The 19160-nt window shown below is 38.3% G+C and overlaps 1 long non-coding RNA gene across 1 annotated transcript; it reads left to right on the forward strand.

The window, feature by feature from the left end:
* The first annotated feature begins 982 nt into the window (after nt 1-982).
* LOC149115356 (uncharacterized) lies at nt 983-8882 on the forward strand. The gene is made up of 2 exons (XR_016206032.1): nt 983-1238; nt 2117-8882. It is a non-coding gene; the product is annotated as an uncharacterized LOC149115356 (long non-coding RNA).
* The last annotated feature ends 10278 nt before the right edge of the window (nt 8883-19160 follow it).

Raw genomic sequence — 19160 nt, forward strand, 5'->3', positions numbered from 1 at the left:
AAACTACAGTTAATTCTAGGGAACAGTGCAACCTACAGATTATTCACTAATCTGCTAGCAGATCAGTGAATAATCTGTAGGTTGCGCGCGCCATGCATGATTTTCAAGAGTAACGTCAAGTTCACGGACAGCGAAGTAAGAACATGGCTTGTCGAAAATAAACTGTGTTCGGTGCGGTAATGCGTTTGTCGTTATTTTCTTTAAATCAATGTATAAGAAAACAATTATTAGATTCGGTTTTTGTGATATCCGAAATAACCAAGGGCTCGGTTAGTGTTATCAGCTTCACTTACCTCCACCTTGATTATTCCGGATATCACAAAAACCTCAGCCAATAAATTGTTTATAATCCAACTTGCATGGCATCCGTGTTGGATTACATTGTAATGCAAATAAAAAAAGCTAAGCATTAAACTTAAAGGGCTATTGGGCTGAATTGTATGCACCAAATAAATCAACGTGTGAGAAGAACAGAGAAAGGGTTCTTCTGTATTGAACACATTCCTCGTGTGCGCGGCCCCACGCATGCTATACCGAAAACCGTGGGAAAGAACGCAAAACAAGTAAGCGTGCGAGCGTGGCTGTGAGCGTGACGTGCGAGCGACGAATGGCAATGCCGCGAGCCGCTAGCAGCCGTCTTCCGATGTCCGCGCTACTAGCGGCTCGCGGCATCGTTGCTCGCACGTCACGCTCACAGTCATGAGTCACGCTCGCGCGCTTACTTGTTTTGCGTTCTTCCCCATGGATTTTCGAGGAAGAGAGAGACTGCTCGCAGTCTAGATGATGTGATAATGAAAGCGAAAATTGAGCCTTAATTCATGGGCAGATTTCAGGGGAACTTAAGAGGCCACCCCTTCCCCCTCCCCCACGACTTTTTTCTATCTAGATCTCTTCGAACGTTCGTTGCACAAATCGTCCCATGTTGGGTTGCCGTTCACGTAGCCCTGCGCCTGCACTCAGCGGATTTTCCTCTTTCGAGTACATTAATTCGCCGCTCGTGGCAAGTATATAACCCTGAAAAACACGTCGGATTTAACCATTTTGATCAGAGTTTTTAGGTTTCAAGTGATTTTTCCTCTTTATTAGGTATCGGAAAAATTAACGCTCAGTTATAAACATGTCAGATCATAAGCAACGTGTTCACGAAAGGTCTAACAAGATCCGCAACAGAAAAATTCGAAGTTGAACGCCATGAAATGTTGACACAAGAATAGGTACTTTCTTGAAAAGATTAAGAGGTAAGCCATCTGATATTTTTCATTGTTGATAGTGGTAGGCTTTAGGGTTGATTACAATGTTACAGTGTAAGTAGGCTTATTTTGCACTAGATTTTTGATTCGGTCAGTGTAAAACGCAGACTGCGGACTGCAAACTACAGACTAAAATGTAGACTGACCATTGAGTCCTAAGCGAAAACAGGCTAACTGGAGGCTAACCTAAGTGATGTCCAGGCCAACTGGAGTGACATTCAGTCTAACCGGAGCGCGACTCAGCTGACCGGAGCACAGTCTTTCACTGCAATTAGCCTGAATAATCATGTTTAAGACCAGCGCCTGATACTATTATTATAAAACGATACGTACTTATGAAGTCTGTAGTCTGCAGTCTGCATTTTACTCTCAGTCTGCATTTTACCCCGGTTTGCAGTCCACAGTCTGCGTTTTACACTGACGATTTTCAATTTGATTGCCAGGAAAGTGGAAGTGAAATCGGAACATCTTTGTACATTACTAAATTACATAGGCCATCAAGGAATATTCGACCGTACAGGCCCTTTCATAAAATAACCACAGAATCATTTAAATGTATAGAACAGCTAAACTGTTGGAATTTTGTAAGCAGTATCATCAGTACAGAGTAAATGATGCAGTGCATAAATTAGTATCTTTAGAACATAAAGGAAAAAGAGTCTACTCCCATATACAATGTACTTAAATGTTGGGTGTTAAAGTTCAAAATATCATAGGTAATCAAATTTCTGTAGGTCCCAGGTTAGAATCTAGTTGTAGTTTATAACAAATTAGGTGGCTATTATGTTAGTTACAGTAATTTAATGGAATAATTTTGAATAATTAATTTGTTTATTTATTTATGTCCATTTATATTCTGTTTGCAGAATGCTAAAATGGATACAATTTATTGGTTCTATTTGACAAACAAATCATACAAGAGGCATGCAGGTTGTGGTTTCACTAGATAGTACAATGGTAACCAGAGTTGTGGGAATATCATTCCAGATTTGTACTATCCTTGTCTGCAAAAGCTTATACTAAGTATGTGTTGCTTGACTAAAACAATAATAAGGCTTAATCATTCTGTAATCATTACAGGCTTTGTTAAATTTACTTTCTAGACTGTTCTTCGTTTTTGGACTATTTGTATTTTGGCCAATGTACTATAATGTGTTGTCCCTAAAAAGGCCAACCACTGTTATAAAATTGTACAATTGAAGTGCATGGTACCTTTGCAGTTATTGGAAAGCAAACTGAGTTGCTAGTTTAACCAAAGATGATACCAAAGTTAGTGAAACCACCAAAATTTTAAATTTTTATTCATCCCTATTTATAGCTGTGTCAAATTAACCATCGCTTTACTTGAGTAACTGTAAGCATCGGGGGATTCTTGTTTTTCAAAATCCCACAAACTATTAAAATACTGGATGTGGTTCTTGATACAAAAGGATAGCAATTATGTGGACTTTCAGTAATATATAAAGACAGAGTGTTTATCCTGGGACAAAGCGAAAACCAAAACTATACATGAATTTATAGTTCCATGACCTATACAATACATCCTTGTTCTGCGGTTTATGTGGTTTGAGATCTCACTTGTGATTGGTTATTACACAATAAACATTCCAGGCATATTTTAGGTGTTCATGGTTTTGTGAGTTTGACTGTAATAAGTATTTCTTTAAAAAATAGTGTTTCCTGCATTTTAAGAATACATTATTGGGAAACTTTGCTTGAACCCCTAACAAGTAAGCTGTTAGTGGTATTTCTGTTGTATGTAGTTTTGACTTGCAGGAGTCACAACCAGAAAGTACAACATAAAAGATTTTCAATTGTTTACTCACATCACTCCTCTCCTATTGGCAAGCAAGCTTAAAATGCATAGGGCTGTTTGTACTTCAAGCATCAATTTTCAGGGTAGTTAATTTTTCAGACATTCTGAGGTGTCACCCATTATATTTAGGACATTCATATGAAGTGGGAGAAGTTGTGTATATCCACCTGTAGATTCGATCATTGACAAAAGAGCATGCATTTTCAATGTAATGGAAATTTTGATCATGTGACAAAACTGTCTCCTGTGCTTGGTGACATTCTTATTGCCTCCTTAAGCAGAAAGACAGCATTATAATTAATCATTATATCTTTTGTTTACTCAGTTCCTAAATCTCTACCATATCTCCCCCAAAAATATCAAAAGTTAATAGATAAGTGTACCCTTGTGTAAAGTTGGAGATTTTTGTATCTAACTTGAAGATACAATTAGTGCTCTTCACTTCTGCTGGAACGGTTTGCACCATCTCGCAAAGTATAACTAAGTATAAGCAGGGTGTGGAGAAATGAAAACCAATTTTTTGGCCTATCCTCTCAGTAAGCTGTAACTATGATGTACTTGTCTAAAAGTCATTCTCGCTAGCCCCCAAAAAATTAATCTCTCACAGTACTTCTGTAGTTTGAATTTCTTCAAAGAATTTCCCAAGGAACTGCTAGGCTTTGTGCTATCAGACATGACTTTCTTTGCAAGCTAATAAGTTCAGAAGCTAAAAGCTATTTTCTTGAGTCAAACAACTCCCTCATGTACATGTAGAAGGAGTTGAACTTGCTGTTTTCCCTTAAGGTTACAGTATACCTTCAGGGGTGTCTCGCGCGCAAGCGATGTAGCGCGTCCAGTTTAAGCTGTAGATACCTAAACCCCTATATCAAATTAAAGCTTATGGAGCTGGCTATCAAACTATACTACGAATTTTGAAAGAAAATGAATTGTCGAATTTTTCACGACCACTAAATACAAGCGCCCGAATCACCTTTAGGAAGCTACAAGTCAAAGCGAATCTCGTTTTTCGCCAATTTAATTTTTTCCTCGGGTTCAGGGCCCAAAGCGCTTAAAAAACGTGTCTGCGTTTTGGCATATTCAATTGCAGTAAAAAGTTACAGAACATTTTCGAAATAGGATTAAAAAAATGTGGAGTGATCGTACAAAAATCGCTCTCGAAGAAAAAGTATTTCGAAATTGACAATTCCCAGACATGCTTTTGTAGTGCATATGTTAAACTAGCCACTGTCCAAATTTAAGAGCAATTGAACAAATTCCCTTTGAGTTATAACTCTTTAAAGTGTCTGCTTCAAGTGAAAAAATTTCTTCGAGAAAACAGCGCTAAGAAAAATTTTCTGCTTCGCAAACAAACTCCGCCCACAAACGCCTTCAACTGGGTTCTCAGATAACTAAGCCAATCAGTGCAGGGAAACTTTACTACCGTTAACCTCCTGGTGAAATTTACACGCGAATCTCTAAAAAACTCTTGTGTTTCGCAATGCGCTCAAGGAACCGAAGGCAGAGAGATAATTTTTCTGTAGCTCGGTTTTTATTGAAGCTGGTCTGGCAAAATGGGGAAGACTAAAAAGGATACGAACGCTAGAGTGGCTGAGCGAAGGAAACAAACAAAAGAAAGCGCGGAGAGCAACTGTGTGTGGGCAACTGTGCATGGATAATATTTCAAATGGTCTCAATGAGTGCGACGATTCATCGATATCGGATTCATCAGAAGAGTCTCTGTCAGCATCCCTGTTATTGCTGTCAAGTTCCGAAATTTTTACAGAACCTTTCTTTTCTCTTACCACGAATATTTGCCCACCTTATACGATAACTATAGCTTCATCCGCGTGGCGAACTTTCGCTTCTTCACTCATTAATGTATTTTCATTCGTTCTTCGCTGTTTTCGCTTTTTCGAACTGATCCATGGTTTAAACGTGGTCTATGTTTACTTATAACTTAATAGAGACACACCTAATACCAAAAATGCTGGGTAGTCAGGACAACAATGCTGATCAACTGAGTAGTCAATTCGTGACATCGATATAGGTATATTCCCGCGAAAATCGTCTCGGTTGATTGCATGCGCGCCATAGGGCTGTCAATCAAGAGGTAAACTTTTACTTCCAGTGAAAACGTAAAACCGCCATTTCTCCGCCAATATTTAGCCTTTTTCAATTTTTTTTTTCAGAAATTAGAGATTATTCTTCAACCACTATTTTGACCCAAAAATCCAAATTTGAAGAAAATTACCGACCCGAAGGTATACTGTAACCTTAACTTATAAGCCTTACAGGTAATACAGGTACTTAAATAATTAAGCTGTTTAGTGAACTTCTAGGTTCTAATTTGTTTGAAATAAAATCAATATTGAGATGTTCATGCTAAAAAAACCATTCAATCTAGGACTCAAATCTTACCCAATCTGACCTCAAGGATAATCTTCATTTGCACATGACATGATCATTTTCTAAAATCCAAAACTAAAGAGTCACCAGTTAAAGTTTTTATCCTCATCAGGCATAAGAGGGGTGTAAATTTATATCTTTTAACAACTTTTCACCTTAATAACTTACTTTGTCTGGAAACAAGCACATTTTGAATTTCAGAGTTTTGGTGGTGTGTAACATGAAGCTACGAAAGCATTTGTCAAAAAATATTTACTTATCTCGTGGCTTTTAGCCTTTTTAGAAGTTAAAGTATTAGGAAAAGTGCTTAATATTTAGATATTTGCTTGTTCAGTTCAGTTAATCAGCCACCCAGATATCCAAAGTAACTTCCAGATGTTTACAACATTTGCCTGCTGCAATGTTGGTGTACAATGGAGGTACACCAACATGGCAGTTCCATACTGGGCTCTGTAAATTTGCACAAAATATTTCAACAAATATCTGAAGCTTGGGAAGATGCACAGCCTGTAGAGCTAAAACTTGGAAAGGTGTCTTCTTTATTTATCTCCTATAATATCACAATGTCTTGAATATATCCACTGAATGGTCAATTCAAATTAATTTTTGTGTGACAGTGCAAACCAAGAATACCAGCTCTAGAACTCTGTCTACTTTTTTCCTAATTTAATTAATTAAAAGTCATTTGCTTTTATGCTTATTTAAAGTTTTCATCAGCAATGTATATGCTTTCATGAAAGGTTAGCACAGGCATCATGTTTGTCAGTACCATAGTTGCATCTTGTGTCATTGATTGTTGAGTACTGTTTGAGAAGGATCAAGAACCATTCATTTGATGTATTTCATGTGATCTGGAGAGTTCATGCAAGTCTTCTGAGTTGTCTTGCAGGTAGGATTGTCAAAGTTCAATTAGCATGTCTCTGTTACTTGGTATCTCTCTTACTTACTTTGTATAATTGCAATCAACAAATGACACTGGAAGATCTTCCTGTCTTTGCTGGGGTGATGTCATCCACTATTGCAATAGACCTATTAGGAAAATTATTTCAAATATGATCCTTGCAACCTTTTCATGAAATATATGATCTTGAACATGATGACACTTCAGTCTGGACTGAAAAGAAAAGAGTAACACTTTTGCAGTGTCTATGAATTGTTTGCATTCCATCTAGTGGCTTCAACGTTCTTCTCAGTTTATGTTTATTGTCCAGGTCCAAATAATTATAGACATCTTGATCTTCCATTTAGGTCTTAAAACTGTTTGCATTCCAGTTAGTGGCTTTTCTTTTGTTGTCCTCAGTCTGCATTGAATGTGCTGGTTAAAAAAAACAAAAACAAAATATAAACAAATTGGGATGTCAAGTCATCTTGGCAAACATGCATATCTGGGGTTATGCAATCCCAAGCTTCCTCTTTTTGAAAAAGTCAGTAGATCTGATCTTGTCCTTGCCTTTAGATCATGAAGGTTATGCAGTCTTCAGTGACCATGATATAATTGTGTAGTCTAGATCTAGAATAAGGATATAGTTTAGAATCACTCTGTTGTAAATGCTGTGTCTTTAGGGTTACCATGTGCCTGCATCTAAGCGATGTAGCTAATTTGACATGTAAACAACAAAAACATGTTAGGGGATATTTTATTTTGATTTTTTTTTCCCCAAGAGTGATTTTTGTACAATCACTTCATATATTTTTTTAATCCTATTTCAAAATTGTTCTGTAGCTTTTATGTTCACTGAAATTGAATATGGCAAAATGCAGACATATTGTAATGTTTAAGCACTTTGGGTCTAGAATCTGAGTAACATATTAAATTAGCAAAAAAATTGCATTGACCTGTAGCTTTCTAAAGGTGATTTGGACACTCCCCTTAGGGGGCCTGGATAACTGGATAATTCATTTTCTTTCAAAATTCTTGGTCTCATTTGATAACCAGCTCTATAAGCTTTAACTTGATATAGGGGTTTAGGTAGCTACAGTACGGTGTGAAAGGGGAGCATTACTTCTCTTGGATGCGAAACACCTCTCAAGGTATACAGTAACCTTAAACCATGAACTTATTGCTTTCCATTTTATGTGAAACAGTATATGACACAGCCACCTTTATAGCAGAGCTCCCAGGGGCCGCCACCAAGCGGAGTCCCATAACTATAGAAACAGAACCACATGCACGCATACAAGTAGAAAACCATAGAACTATTTTTTCATGGTCAACATGTCTAGCAGTGTGGATCATGGCAGGTGCGCCCAACAAAGCTGACGCCGCGGAACATGGCGGCCATAGTTTAATCATACATGTATGATATTGAACATCCATGTCATGGTCAATTGACAGCTGTCAAAACAAGGTATCTGCTGACCAGTATTATATGACCATATCACGGGCTCAGGTTAAGAGCTCATCAAGGTCACCTGTTTTTTAAAAAGTTGACTGCTGACAAAGTACTGGTTTTCTATTGGATCGTGGGCTCAAGCTAGGTTAACTTCTTGATCAGGGCGGGTTGTTCAGAAGGTATACTAATGTTTTTCACTGCTTATGTTTTATGGAGTTTGAGATTATTGAAACTCAAAACAGAAGGCCAGACATTATAAACAGAAAAAAACCCTCAAAGTTACAAAACTCACATCAAAATCCTGGGTTAGCTTACTCGGGCTTTGAGCAACCTGGCCCAGGAGCTCCACTTTTAGGCTTGGCTAAATCTAAATATTACAATGTTTACAATTGACTCAGTGGTGGCATGAATTTGTACATGTATTTTGTAACATAATTGTGCATTGCTATTTGCCTTCATGCTGTACATCCATCGATAGTTCATTTTTTTTTTCATAAAATATGCCATTAATACTGTCTACCTTTTAAAAAATACTGGAATTCTACATAGCCTTAAGACACTTCCCAAAAGTGACTGTAAAAAGATACGGTTAAAGGTATGACAGCTGTACAGTATTAAGAACAGCATACAGGAATATAATGAGATCCACTGCAACATTGCAACATTCACAATGAAAAACTTCCCCTGGCATTAATGGTAAAAATAACACTTTGTGGATGAATACTTACATGTGGGCTACCATTAATAATTTTATAATTCAACTTCAATAATTGATGTGTTTTTTTTTCTCCACGAAGATTGTGGACTACAGGGACTGTTAACTACTGGGTGACCCCATCAAATATACAATTTTGTAATTAAATTATGTCAAAAATTAATCAGTAAGCTATAAGTAAGTTATACCATCTACACATATTTTGCCTTCACTACATGTAGACAATTGAACACACTCGGAGGTTTTGATGCATATGTGCATTTGGTCAACCAAATCCAAGATATGTTTAATTAAGACATCAGTAAAATTACAGCTAAATGGATAAAAAATATATCCTACATGCACCAAAGTTGAACACGAAAAGCCCCCAAAAAATTGAAAAATAGGGACCGTGTATCCCCAAATGCAGTGGCACCAATGGCATGCAGGGTCACTGATTGATGTAGAAAAAATAGTTCATGTTCATGTGCAAAAGGGGAATATGGAGGTGCTGTTAGCAATTTACCACGTTTCAGAAGAGTGTATGGATTTACTATTTCGGAAAATTATATTCCATACTTGCTGCACCAGCAAGCCTAGTGTCATACTAATCATCCACTCGACATTTCAACAACAACAACAAAACCGAGGAAAACTACATAAACACAATATGGGTATCACTACACCTGAATCAAACGAAGGATACCAGAAATGTTACAGAAAATTCGTTTAAGATTTATTATCATTCCAGTTAAAGCCAACAAATGCATTTAGAAGCCAGAAAACGTCCAAAATCTCAAAGACTTGCGGTGTTCAAGTTTAATAATTATTCGCGCCAAAGCGTAATTTGAATATTATTTTCGCCGACGGCTTTGCAGTCCTTTTTTCGGCCGTGGCTTAACCAGGCTTTTACCAATAACCTTAAAAGAAATTCAGCCAAACATTTCACTAAACCCAATAAATTAACCAAACAAAACGAGGAAGTCTCCATAATTTGTGAACGCAGTATGGACGACAACATACGAGCGTCAAAAGCTGTCAAGGGTAGCAAATCGATGGTTCTCCTTCTTCCCAAGGTAAACAGAAGAAGAAATTATAGCAGTCTACAAAGCGGCTGTCCTTACTAAAACAAAGAAAACTTCAAAACTCGGCTGGCAGTATTTACAAATACAGTTCTATTACTTTTAGACGTGAGGTTATCGGTATACGGCGAAAAACAACAGAAAACTAAGCTTGTTTGTTTACAGTATGCAACTTTATATTCAACAACGACTCTAGTCTTATTGTTTGAAATTTATCAAATTTCTCCCAGTATGGTTCCAAATCAGATAATCAGGGAGACTTTAAAACTCCTATTGAAAATATAAGCTTAACTTCTAAGCTTATCTCGCCGAAGCAACTACATAATTTTTATGGAAAACGCGAAAGTTTCTATGTAAAACAATTTGGCAGTTCACTTCAGTATGAATCCTATAGGCAGAAACTTCCAGCAAAAGTTGCGAAGACTGAACTGAACTAATCTTTTCGATAGATCAACGAATCAACTACTCTTTTCCCGCTGTGTTTTTTCCTCTAAACACAAGAAACAAGTTTGATTTCTCTTGTTGATCACCTGATGAAATCATGTGACTTCTTGCACGGCTGCACATCTCGACGCGCGAAGTTGTGTAGTCTTCTGAGTAAGTTTTTCGGGTATTCCAGCTCTTTTCTATAGCCGTTGTTCGCTCTGCCTCACGGCATTGTTCGGTATTATTTCATATCCTTTCTCTAGCCTTAACTCGATCTAATTCACAGCACTGTTCAGTACTACCTCGCCTCCTTTTTAGCCCTGGCCCGCTCTTTCGCGATCTTCTTCGCCACTTCTTTGGCTGTCAACCCTTGCTCTCTGCCGTTCTCTTTCACGTTCTGCTTCAGTTAAACCCTATCTTGAAAACGTTAGATCAACCCCTCCGATCGTTTGTCAACATAACAAATAGAAATAAGTTTTTTTTTTTTTCCCTGACTTTTCTGAAAAATCCCGCCCAGAACAGATGGCATTCCCCAGCTTCCCCGTGAGGGCTACCGCGAGACGCCCCTCCCCTTCCCCCAGAGTCTGTACGGACGGCGTTCGCTCGCTCGTACGCTGACGTCATAACCAAATTTTCTCGGCTTGATGGGTTATCAATTTTGCTTACCCATGGTGCTTCGCTGCGCGCTTCGCGCGCTGAAGCTCCGCTAAAACTAGAATGATACGAGAAAGGGTTGACTCTATGTTATAGTACCAGGAGCCATAATTGGGGACGGAGACCGTAAGCGCGCGCCATTTCTAGTATTAGGGTTGTCCCAATGATATGGGACAATAATTCTATTTTTAGAACAAGTTGCGCCATCGCCTGCGGCACACGCGCGTACATGCTGCGAGGATTTTTGCGGATGTCGCGCGGAGGACATGGCGTCCGAAATTCCCGAAAATTTTCATGTTTTTGGCCCACAACTCAACGCGTTCACGTCTGTTGGAATTTTGCTTAAGTATTTTCGTCGTAAGCTGCTCCAGTTTGAGTGAAGTAAGACAGTATCGAATTTAGGTATGTTCCGCTGTAAGCTTATATATATCGCTGACCAAGTTGTGTTCCGATGGATGCTTCTTTTACATGAGCTGTACATTACTCCAATTTAAATTTCACATATGTTGAAGATTAACAGCTTTTCCATTACACAGCAAAAAACTAGCTGGATATATTTAGATATAGCAGAGCTTCAGGGCTTCATAGTTTCCTAGCTCCTCTTGCCACACACTTGCGAGGAATTTGTCAGTCTATCGCGACCGAAAAGTAAAACAAAATAATCAGGAGTGCTCACCGAAGCCGATATACAAAATATCCGCTCCGCAGGGCTTAGTGCGCTGGCTGGGATTCTGAAGCATTGGCATGGAACTCGCTGGGAAGCCCGCTTCAAAACAATTGCTTGCTTACTGGTTTAAACTCGGAAGCTTATCCTAGCTGGAAAATGCGCATTTTTGGCATGAATCTAGCTGGTAAATTTTAATGTGAGGTTTTCCCTGGTAGACTCCATTACCAGCCGCCACTCTGGAAATTAGCCCCGGGAAATTAGCATGCACTCATCAACCGAAGGCATTTCGCGCGAAGAATGGACTCAGGCCTAGTGATATGGTCATTTAGGATTCGTCTATCCAGGCATGCGCTGCGTCATATTACACAGCAGTTATATGACCCCTGTGTGACAGCTGAGCTGTCAACTTTGAAAGCGAAAACGTTGCTATTGCAGGCCGGGTACGGTCACTTCCCAGCCAAAGCTTTTGGCTACAGCGCTCTACAGAGTCGGAAACGGTTTCTTAATAGGAGAGTTGATTTTATTTCAACAAGGTAAGTTTCCTATGCTTTCTCTTGTCTGTTAGCTGTGTAGTTTCAGACCTACTCTACTATTCTGTATTTGCCGTTATTGTTCTGACCAAGTTGGATAACAATTAATTTTATGTGCATTATCCCCGGGCATTATCTTCTTGGTGTACTTTCCGTTTAGACGACCAGATCTTCTTTGTTGTTTAACACATGTCGAAAATTCTTGATTTACTTATTTAGATGTTTACAATTTTGTTTCAGCAATTGTCGGAATCGTTTCGTGTGAGGCTATTGCAGCTAAAGACCATTTACTGAGGTGTGTCAGTCTTGTAAGCTGTTGTATGTCTTTCGTGCGATAGTACCGGGAATAGTATCGTCTTTGACAAATGCTTATGCGCGCCGTCTACTTTAGATGTAACATGTTTACTAGTATAGCTAGTAAGCTTATATACACTTAGTATTTAAATTTAAATCAAATTCTAGGCACAAGTATTCTCATCATATCGCGAACATTTCATCTGAGTGTGTGCTTACCATACATCGACAGACAGACAGACAGATCAGGACATTTTAATAAGCAAAAGTCGCGGATTGTAGTTGTTTTGTTTTTCGCTATATCGTTTTTGGGCTATTGATACTGTTATATTTATGATACTGCTATATTTATGGAGAATGGAACAGTTCGTTCTGCTCGGATTTTTTAGAATAATGGTAATGTGGCAGAAACTTTAAGAGAATCTTATTATCTGAACGTATGAGCTGTTGTTTCCTTTGATTTTACACTTCTTCCGAAAAGATATTCCACCGTTCCCTTGGGTGTCCCTGATGTTTTGCTACGAAATTTACGTCTTGAAGTCTCAAGGGTGGAATTCTGTGAGCGTCTTTTGTGCTTCATTTGTATGGTTACCAATCAGGTTATTCTTAGTTTAATAGCGCGCGCGAATATACTTATATATATTTTATTTGTATGAGTTCGGCTTGAACGCGTCCCAAACAAGGAGACAAACAAGGTTCTATACGTAGCTTAACATTCCGTTGTTTCTACATTCACAAAGCTTGTTTTAAGAGAAAGGTAACTTGGATTTCCAGGGTTACAAACGATGCAATTTTTTGGCGTTTGTATTTTCGTGCAATTTTGACGCAAATCCCGAAAGAACTGTATCGCGATGTAAAGCAGCGAAATTTTATCACGTGTGCCATAGTTTCTTGAGGGGCACGTGACGCTAGAATAACAGTTCGTCTTTTTTAGGCTTGCCATAAGTCGAATCTTTCTCGAAGCGGGACAAGTGCAACTGCGAGAAGTCTTCTCGTTCCGCCAGCACGCACGAGTTGAAATTTAATTTATTTAACATTGGCGCGAAAATATCGTTGCCCACCGATGACCAGATATGATGACCTTACCTCGAAAAAACACTCTCTCAGGTCACTCCTTCTCTAAATACGAAATAACTGAAGCATGTTTGATTATCATGATACCGGGTTAACTTTCATACTATTACGAACGAAGGGCGCTAAAAAATGCTCAAATTTTGAATTAGGGTCGCTGCTGTGGTCTTGCAATGTTTATTAAACATATAGTTCATTCGTTTGCAAATTTTGAAAGAATTGTGAGAAAACAAAAGATTATTTTACTTGTAGACGACTGCTGGTAATCTTCCCAAATTATCCCAGAATCCTGATATCTTTTCGAGAAATTCGGAGTTATTTCCACTTAGTCCCAACACGGTTATGAATAAGTGTTTGATCTCAAAAGACTTTCCTAAACTGGCGAAAACACGTCAGCTAATTAGGGGAAAAGTGTTCTCTGTCAAATGCAATAAAGTAAGCTTAATGGAGATAAATTTTGCTTGAAACATGTAAGCCTAACTTAATATTTAGAGAAGTGTTTGTGATCTCGCAAGGGATTCCAAGACTTCTTCTGAACATCTCAACCTATTTTAGAGAAGTGTTTGTGATCTCGCAAGGGATTCCAAAACTTCGTAACATCTTAACTTACGTTAGAAAAGTGTTTGTGATCTCGCAAGGGATTCCAAAACTTCTTCTGAACATCTTAACTTATTTTAGAGAAGTGTTTGTGATCTCGCAAGGGATTCCAAAACTTCGTAACATCTTAACTTACGTTAGAAAAGTGTTTGTGATCTCGCAAGGGATTCCAAAACTTCGTAACATCTTAACTTACGTTAGAAAAGTGTTTGTGATCTCGCAAGGGATTCCAAAACTTCGTAACATCTTAACTTACGTTAGAAAAGTGTTTGTGATCTCGCAAGGGATTCCAAAACTTCTTCTGAACATCTTAACTTATTTTAGAGAAGTGTTTGTGACCTCGCAAGGGATTCCAAAACTTCGTAACTACTCAAGTTACTTACTTTAGAAAAGTGTTTGTGATCTCGCAAGGGATTCCAAAACTTCTTCTAAACATCTTAACTTACTTTAGAAAAGTGTTTGTGATCTCGCAAGGGATTCCAAAACTTCTTCTGAACATCTTAACCTATTTTAGAGAAGTGTTCAGTTGTGATCTCAGAAGGGATTCCAAAACTTCGTAACATCTTTACTTACTTTAGAAAAGTGTTTGTGATCTCGCAAGGGATTCCAAAACTTCGTAACATCTTTACTTACTTTAGAAAAGTGTTTGTGATCTCGCAAGCGACTCCAAAACTTCTTCTGAACATCTTAACTTATTTTAGAGAAGTTCACAATTATACGTTATCAAAAAAGTGAGGCTATGTAGGCCAGAGTCGTTTTATTCCTTTATAATCCGTCAAATAAGTCTCTACTTTGTAACCTTTAAACCAAAATGCCAATGCGTTTTTAGTATTTTGTTCCATTTGCTTTTTTAGTGTGATCACGTTATAAGAAACGTGACCAGACAACAGAAGGCATTGGTAGCCATTTTTGCATATGGTCTGTTAGAAAAGTACATCGTTAGATGATGTTGTAGCTTCCTAGAGGGACGCTGTTTGGGCAAGAATGCACTTTCTTTAGTGCATCTGCTAACGAGGATTAGGATGTTTTGGATTATAGATTCTGAGACTAGGGTACGATTTCTCACAAGTGCCGCCAACACTTGACTCGGAGCTGCAGTTGGGATTATAAGAAGATATATGGTCTTTCATATATTCACTTGTAGTTGGGACTATGGTTGAACGGGCAGGTGCACCAGAGCTGTTTTTTTTCTCACAATTCTTTCAAAATTTGCAAACGAATGAACTATTAATATTGCTCTGGCCCGAGAATGAAAACTAGTTCAAAATGTCTGTTAGTTTCTCAATGTTGAGTTTTTCTATTTGTAGCTAGCAAGGGGCAATTAATACGGTCTGGATTATAGATTCTGAGGTTTAGGTACGATTTCTCGTAAGTGCCACCAATACTTAAAGATATACTCGGGGCTGTCAAAAAGTTATGTCGTTAAGTTTGAAGGGGGCAGGTGCACCAGAGCAGTTTAAAAACTTGAATGTGCGAGCTCGAGGTTCATTTCCAACCCTTGTTCCTCGCATTATGGACTGAGAGGAAAAATTCAATTACAATTTGCAAATTAGTGGAGCTAACTCTAAGTATTGAACAGATCCGAGCATAAAATCCACTATAGTACATTTGAAATTATCTACCAGTTTCAAAAGGTAACTAAGGCAGTCTGAACCTGGGTCGGTTGTGGTATTGGTTTCCTAAAAACGCTGACAACCCTAAACAGCAGTGGCAGTTAAGCAATTAATTTATCGTAAGTTTTACTTTTCTAGTTATTGCTCATGTTATCGCAAAATAAATGGTTTCTATAGATTTTTTTTACAACAAACATCTAATTCTATTGGATTCTATTTTTTTTTTTTATGCATGCTACATTTCCATTGAAGCCTGTATAGATTTGGAAGAAAAAATGCAATCTCTTTTGCATTTTTCATTAACAGTTGAATGGAGCAATGAGTTCTTGTAGTCTGAATGGCCTTGGACTCAGTTCAGTTATGATACTTTCAGCGACAACTGTTTTGCGGAGGGCTATAAATCACTGCTAGATGAATTATTGCATGGATGGAGAACTGTCCTAATCTTACTGCCATTCAATGATAATTGTAGTGTTTCCTTTTTGAGGTAAGTAAAATTTTTTGTTTTTTTTATGTTCACTAGTTAATTTAGTTATAATTAATTAATTAATTAATTAGTTATAATTAATAAATTAATTAATTATAACTGAGTCAAATTAATTAATTGATTAATTAATTAGTTCCAACGTAATTTTAATTTAATTAACTCAGTTAATTAAATTAAAATTGAATTTAAAAAGTTATTTATACTCTTCCTGGCTGGCGCAAAAAGTAATGTAAAAATTGCTGGGAAAACCAACGTTTCTTAAGTTGTGCTGGCTGGGAAAAAGCATCCCCCAAACGGTTCCTGGCTGGCAACTTCATTTGGCTATCTTCTACTGGCTGGCGATGCGGAGCGGATATTATTTTCCCACGGTTGTTAATTATTAACTATTTATATCTTATTGGATATCAATCAATACTTTCGAGCAACAAGTCAATTTTAAAATTTTTCCCGTTGAGCACTCCTGAATAATTGCTAGTTTGAGTTTCGCTTGAATTTTAAGCAACGCTTGATGTTTCATCCAAGGCCCAATAACTTTACGTCCGTAGATACTGCTCAGTTTTATTCGTGTAAAAATCCAGTAAATTCTCTGTTGTCAATGAATGAGAGCGCCCGCCGATGCGTGTTTTCAGTACAGTCAGTAAACACGACAAATTGTACTTCCGCCGCTCTTTCGTGTGAAAGCGTACATCGAACTCAAACAATAACTCTATAGTTTTTAAATATGTTTAAGATTGATAAATGTTTGAGAACATATTAAAAGCTAAGCTGGAAATATGTGAATAAAGCAGAAATAATCAGCAAAGTTACGATGACGCTTTCTTTAATCAACTTGGAATAACGATTTCGAGTTTGTTGATCGAGCTATCAAAACTCCTTGTCTATTTTCATCTTCGCAGTGTAAAACTTCACTATGCTTATGTTGAAGAAACACACTTGATGTTAGTAGCCTTTTTTGCGTTCGTGAAATTTGTTACAGCATCTCAGCACAAAAGATAACGAAAGAAATCTTTGTCAAGATTTGTTGACAATTCAAACACCGACTCGGACTTGAAAGTGCACGAGCTGCACTATGCAAATGAGCTAATTGTACGCGTCAGACTTTCCTTTCAAAAACTTTTGCAAACTCACCAAACAAGCAGAAACGATAAGAAACCGTCAAAACAGGTTTTGGTTATGATGAACCATTGTCTGAGAAACTCACAAATTAACTCGATACCAGAGTGTAGAGTTTTCTTGCTATATTCTTAAGTCAGAACAAACGCAAAAACATACGCGTAAGCTTACAACTAGGGAGAGCAGATCTTAGTATTCATTCCCAGCGCAAGATTGAAGTCTTGTTTTCGACCCTGAAAAACCCACCTTTTCCGTTAGCTCAGAGCATAAAACTACATATAAGCGCCCTGGTTCGTATTCCCTGTCTTATTCCCTGCCATCGCTGTGAAAAATACGCAAAAGAATCTCTCAACTCTCACCATTTGATCACACAACGTGACAACATCCACGCGAGAGCCCCCGACACATGTGTGAATCCGCGCGGATATATGACGTCAGGATGGCGCAATTTGTTCTAAAATAGAAAAATTGTCCCATATCATAGGTGCGCGCGAATCCCGAGACTTACAGTCTCCGTTCCCGATTATGGCTCCTGATAGTACTTATGAAGGCTCCGAGTGATGGGCTCCTGGTACTAAATTTTAACAAAATGATCACGTGACATGTCACGTAGTCTACAAGCAAATTTTATAATTAGGGAAAATTTCAGCTTGGTTAAATAACTGTAACCAGGGACATAACTGCCCATAATTCCCCTTTATTGCCCTGTGAGCAATGGCAGTGACAATGGCAATGGTAATAGTAGTAGTATTCTGACTACTAACATCAACTATCACACCTCGTATGAAGGAATCTTTGTTTAGTCCTCTACTGCTGCTGATCTTATTTTTATGTTATGGCAGGTAACTAACTAATAAAGTTACATTTCCTTGGTTAGCAGGGCCGTAGCCAGTATAAAGCAAACCGAGGCACTTGCCTAGTTATTTTGTTGTTGTTGTTGTTGTTTTTCTTTTCTGGAGGGGGGAAGTTAAACACTGCTAAATACCTTGGAAGAGGATATAACCATGAACATCGCCTCAGTCATTACTTCTTCAGCTATGGACCTGTTTGTGTGGGAACGTTAATGTGAAAAACTCCTCGTTACTTCCGCAATGAACCAGCGCTCATGCTTGCTGCTATACACCGCGTGCACCACCCGCCTTCCGGCTTCTTGACTCATAAACACCATAGGTGATTGTTACACTTAACGGGGTAGTGAAAATGGAAGTTTTAACTACTGTCTGACCGCCAGCTATTACATATGCATAAAACAAAATGACTTCACTTACCTGTTTCAAATTGCAGCATGAGCCCCTGCAAGAATCCAAGAGGTGGTCTCCTGCAAAGGGAAAGAAAGAAGACGGTTGAAAAAATCCGCTAGAGGAAAAAAAAGGTTGAAAGTTAGAACACTGGAACTGACAGCTTCTGATGACCAGGTTGACACCTAAAGAACTAGCTTGGATAATGAAAGCCTTCTTTGACCATGCATGGATACGATTCATCTGATAAGTCCGTCCACTCTTAGGAAAAAAAATTTCTTTACTCAACGAGTGGGAAAACCGAAAAAGCAATGAAGCTGTATTTTCGTATTAAAGAAAATCAGTTTGTGAGGACAAACAGTTTTGTAGTATCCAGGATCCTCCCTCCCCCCTCAAAAAAATCCTTCGACTCCTCCGTTACGCGTTTATATACTACAACAACCTCGATAGCACGAGGAAAACATTTTACTGCCACGCAACAATTTATTTTTACCTCTTCGTACGTGGGCTAACCTGCGAACGCAGACGTATTTCCGGCTGTCGCTTGTCTCCGCCGAAAATAACATCTGCGAACCCGAGCCAGGAAACGATTTATGTGACGTAGGAATTTTAAGCCAATCACAGCTTAGCTCAAGTAGCCTCAGAACTACTGCGCGAGGTATTCGCTGCGAGGAGCACTCGAGTTTCATTCTATCATAGGATCTGATTGGCCAAGGAGAAACAAAAGTCATTACATCACAGAAATCGTTTCCTGGCTCGGGTTCGCAGACGTTATTTTCGGCGGAGACAAGCGACAGCCGGAAATACGTCTGCGTTCGCAGGCTATGCGTGGGCAGGTGAAAAACAGAACCACAAAGGTCACGTGACATACACCCTGGTATGAAATTGTCTTACATGTTTTATTTTTGAA

Source organism: Orbicella faveolata, unplaced genomic scaffold (assembly GCF_042242905.1).
Source record: "Orbicella faveolata isolate gen_17 unplaced genomic scaffold, um_ofav_v1 contig_13, whole genome shotgun sequence".
NCBI classification, from domain to species: Eukaryota; Metazoa; Cnidaria; class Anthozoa; order Scleractinia; family Merulinidae; genus Orbicella; species Orbicella faveolata.